The following is a 5,000-nucleotide window of genomic DNA, read 5'->3' on the forward strand; positions in this document are numbered from 1 at the left end:
AAGGCGCAGGTAAATGTGTTTCATTGACTGGTGCCGCTTTAAAGAAGCGGGCGCTACTGTTGGTACTAGGCTGATGGATGCCACGATGGCAAAGGTAATCATTGTTCTCCTCAATTTCCTGCTTTATTTCTGACAGCATTGTATCATTCCTGGCCCTCACCCATTTCCACCACTGCCAGCTCTTGCTGGTGGGTCAGCACGCGACCCACGACCACCACTATGGGGTTTTCTGTTCATTCTAAGCATAGAACGGAGAATGCTATCAATAGATCATGCTGTACAAATACTGTAACATGTTAACATGCATTACAATTTACTGTGGATGTAATAGTATACATCTTCCACACTTACCGGTTTTCTTGGCGACAGGTTCGGATGATAGAATTGACAGTTGATCTTTTTTTAGACTTGGCTCAACTAATCTGGCAGCTTCTGCCATAGTAAGGCCTCGGTTCACCACATGATCAACGACGATGGCCCGGACTTCATTAGAGACAACAGTTCTGCCTCCCCCTCTCCGATGACCAACCCTTTGATGGGCCCCATGCCCACCTCGTCCACGAGCTCTTCCAATTCCTTGCTGTCTATCCTGGTCCATGTTGAAAGAAATTGCCAGTGTTTAGACCCTCACTTATATCTAATGACCAATTGTGGTTACCCCATCTGAAATCAATTAGCAATAACGAGTTTTCATCAGGTGTGGTTATTTTACATGTTCTTACAAACACATATTTTATTTCTATAGTTCTCAAAATCCATATACTGTATTGCTGAAATGGAAATATATAGGTTTACCAAATGGTTAAGTGATTAACCATTAAGATCAGTTGGATTAAGTGTTGGTCAAATGTATTTACACAAATCAGATGAGAAGCATATCAAAAGTATTGTGAGCATTGCATTGTGAAAGACAATTACTTCATATGAAAGGTAAGTCTTGATGACACACTGATTAGGTGTGGTGAAAAAGTGAATGTGTCATGTTGTGCGTTGTACTTAGTCAATTGAACATGTGATTACATGTTTGAAAAAAACACTTTTTGATGATCTGCTTTGAGTTTTGTACTAACAGTTGTGAGGTTTTACCACATACTTGCGATAATAGTACCAAAGCGAATAAAAAAACTGTAAAGGCCAGTTTTTGTCAGGTTTTTGTCGTTTTTGGTATTAGTGTTTTTTCTTCCGCAATTCGGTGATGACGTCACGTTGGGGAGACGTGTATCAGCCTGGTACTGTAACTATGGTGACTGTGTATCGGCCTAGTACTGTAACTATGGTTACTGTGTATCGGCCTAGTACTGTAACTATGGTGACTGACTGGGATGAGGAAGAGGTGTTTTTACTGTCTGTGAATAGCACCAAGTGAAAGTCAATGTTTTATTTATATCTAGTGACAGTGATCATGTCGTTAGTTCAGATAAGTACCGGTAAACTTATCTAGCTCTAGAAATACAAGCCATCATGCTAGCTGTGTGCTAACTTGCCAGTCCCACCTGTGAAATCCCCCGATGGTTGTAAACACATAGATATGATTGATATCATGATTAGATATCTCACGTTTTGATGGTAGGCTACTAGCTCCAGTAACAACATATTTGCCTGGTGTTTATTTATTACTTGGGCCGGGGATGCTGTTCAGCTTTTCACAAGTTTAGACAGCTACGCCTCACCCGGCACGCACGTTAACGCGCAACAGCGTTAGCCTAGCCGGCTAGGTAAATATTACAACGGCCTTCAGAGTTTCCTATATCTGCGTCCACGTTGTCAACATAAGACTTGTGGCGTTAGTGCTCCTTTTGTACCATAACTTCACTGAACTTTTTGACTTTTTTCGTTTTTAGGAGGTCATCCTGGTACTTTCAGTGCTCTGACTTGTTGCGTTATCTCCACGATATCCTTCAAACTAAGTGTTAGAAGTGGGCCAGTAGGTGGTTTGAGACCCAGCCCATTTCTCTGTCTGCTTGATGAACAGCTGTTGGAGTTTGAGGCTGGTTTTGTTTCAGAGTGGAGAGAGAACTGTTGGAGAAGGTCCAGCTGACGGAGAGAGAGACTCTGCACCGGATGGAGATCCACACTCTGAAGGTGCTTTACTTTACTTTAATATCCAAGTTACAGTTACTTTATTATCCCCAACGGGAACAATTGAGTTGCTCAGTAGATAGTCATTGTTCATTGTTATTTTAACAGAGCATTAGGAACATGATCCTAGGCTCGTACACAGTGCACATACACTATGCTGGTTACACACACACACACACACACACACACACACACACACACACACACACACACACACACACACACACACACACACACACACACACACACACAGGGGCCCGCAGCAGCACACACACACACACACACACACACACACACACACACACACACACACACACACAGGGACGCACAGCAGCACACACACACACACACACACAGGGACACACAGCAGCACACACACACACACACACACACACACACACACACACACACACACACACACACACACACACACACAGGGACACACAGCCACACACACACAGGGACACACAGCAGCACACACACACACACACACACACACACACACACAGGGACACACAGCAGCACACACACACACACTCTGTCCTCCTGTCCTCCTGTAGGGGGCGCTGGAGAGGCAGCAGTTGGACAGACAGAGAGCAGAAGAAGAGGCTGCTGATGCCAGAGATGCTCTGCAGAAGGTCCTGGCTCTAGTTTACCCCCTCATGTGTATTCAACAGCTAACTGTTTAACATCTCCACATCAGGACAGTGGAGGGACCATGGGTCAAACTCACAGCGCCCAATCTCACGCCCCCCCCAAACATGGGGAAGGGTTTTTCAACTTGCAATTACACAAAACGACTTTGAGACTCAGAAATCCCCCAGAACCAAACGAACCAGAACCAACCAGACCAGGATAGAGAGATGGCATATTCAGGCTGAGAAAGAGCTCGTTGTGAGTCAGCTGGGTGGTAGCCTATTTAGAAAATGTAATCATTAGTTTTGCTTGATTTGCTAAATTCTAGGACAGCTTTGGAACTTTTTTGCTGACTTTTTCAGGCTTTATGTGGACCAAACTCGGGATGGAAAAGACTTTATGAGACACACGTTTTTTGTGATTGTTGAAGGCAAAAATCCTTGATTATGTGGCACGTTTTTCTTAAAAAATGAGAGGGAATATGCTATATGATATTTATGCAATTTTATGGGATGAAATTACGGAACTTGCAAAAAGAGATGAAAAAGAGAAAGAAAAGTGATTCCCCCAACAGCCTGCTTTGTTGATGAATTACATCACTTTATAACGTTCCCCATGGCAACAGGGGAAATGGCTGCTCTTGTGTGAAGTAAACGCACCATTTTTCAACTTTCTGCTAAGATATATTATGGAAATATATATACGAAAATATGGAATACCGTTTCATTCACAAAGAGATAAATGAATAAATACATAAATACATGAATGAATAAATAAATATGCCTTTGAAATACATCATGAAATAAATAAATGAGGCAATAAATACATAATTAAATACATTTAATTATTTCATGGTACTTTTATTTCATAAGTCCACATTTATTTATTTCACTCTCTATTTATTTCCAGTTCTTATATACAAATCAGGGGGCGTGGCTATCTCTCACATTCAGAACAAGGTGAATGGGACTTCTTTGGCAGACCAACAACAGGACAATTTTAACAATTTTCGCCATCTTATTCATCACTAAATTCACTTCTGAGAATGTGTGTGTGTGTGTGTGTCTGTGTCAAGGTTGTGCTGATCAACCTTTAAACATCTGCAGAATCTCATTAAGAAATAGTTTGGATCATAGACTGTAAATATTACTATTATATTCATACATACAGTCTATGGTTTGGATGTTATTAAACGTAACACAAACACATCACAGGAACTTTATGCTTTTATTGTGAAAAGAGACAGAAATCAAAACTAAACATGACACATTTTTACTTTCATGATCACAGCTTCCATCTTTAAAGGACAGGAAGTGGAAGAAGTTTACAATGTTCACCAGGAATCTGTTCAATCATTCTGAATTATTTCATACAAAGTTCATTCATTAGTTCATAACAATAACCTGAAGTATTTCTGTAAGTGTGATCCTGTACAGACTCAACTGATCAGCAGTGAGAAACAGGAGGAGACTCTCCGTCCCTACAGAGGACTCAGAGACACTGAGGAACCACGAGACCAGAACCTGAACCCAGGATAGAGAGGCTGAGTGAATGTGGTGTTGAAGGTGTGGAGAAGAAGAGGCTGCTGATGCCAGAGATGCTCTGCAGAAGGTCCTGGCTCTAGTTTACCCCCTCATGTGTATTCAACAGCTAACTGTTTAACATCTCCACATCAGGACAGTGGAGGGACCATGGGTCAAACTCACAGCCCACGGGACTAATCCCAAAAACATGGGGAAGGGTTTTTCAACTCGCAATTACACAACAGCGACTTTGAGACTCAGAAATCCCCCAGAACCAGAACCAGGACCAGAACCAGAACTAGAACTAGAACCAGGACCAGGACCAGAGAGATGGCATATTCAGGCTGAGAAAGAGCTCGTTGTGAGTCAGCTGGGTGGTAGCCTACTTAGAAAATGTAATCATTAGTTTTGCTTGATTTGCTAAATTCTAGGACAGCTTTGGAACTTTTTTGCTGACTTTTTCAGGCTTTATGTGGACCAAACTGGACGTGAAAAGACTTTATGAGACACAAGTTTTTTTGTTATTGTTGAAGGCAAAAATCCTTGATTATGTGGCACGTTTTCTTAAAAAATGAGATGGAATATGCTGTATGATATTTATGCAATTTTATGCGATGAAATTGCAGGAACTTGCAAAAAGAGATGAAAAAGAGAAAGAAAAGTGATCCCCCCCCCCAACAGCCTGCTTTTGATGATGAATTACGTCACTTTATAACGTTCCCATGGCAACAGGGGAAATGGCTGCTCTTGTGTGAAACGCAA

At 41.7% G+C, this 5,000-nt stretch overlaps 1 protein-coding gene, 1 long non-coding RNA gene and 1 pseudogene across 2 annotated transcripts in view; 2 read left to right on the plus strand and 1 right to left on the minus strand.

Moving 5' to 3' along the window:
• LOC120555005 overlaps positions 1–2,735 on the plus strand; it is a 33,800-nt gene extending 31,065 nt beyond the window's left edge. Inside the window, exons 2-3 of the long non-coding RNA XR_005638607.1 lie at positions 2,004–2,082; positions 2,640–2,735. This is a non-coding gene — a long non-coding RNA (uncharacterized LOC120555005). The remainder of the gene's footprint in view (positions 1–2,003; positions 2,083–2,639) is intronic.
• Positions 1–5,000, plus strand: part of LOC120554981 — a 211,745-nt pseudogene that overhangs the window by 149,688 nt on the left and 57,057 nt on the right.
• LOC120554976 (NLR family CARD domain-containing protein 3-like) overlaps positions 1–5,000 on the minus strand; it is a 77,872-nt gene that overhangs the window by 27,182 nt on the left and 45,690 nt on the right. The gene's annotated exons all lie outside the window — the stretch shown is intronic.

The sequence above is a fragment of the Perca fluviatilis genome, unplaced genomic scaffold (genome assembly GCF_010015445.1).
Source record: "Perca fluviatilis unplaced genomic scaffold, GENO_Pfluv_1.0 PFLUV_unplaced_scaf_1, whole genome shotgun sequence".
In the NCBI taxonomy this organism is placed as follows: Eukaryota; Metazoa; Chordata; class Actinopteri; order Perciformes; family Percidae; genus Perca; species Perca fluviatilis.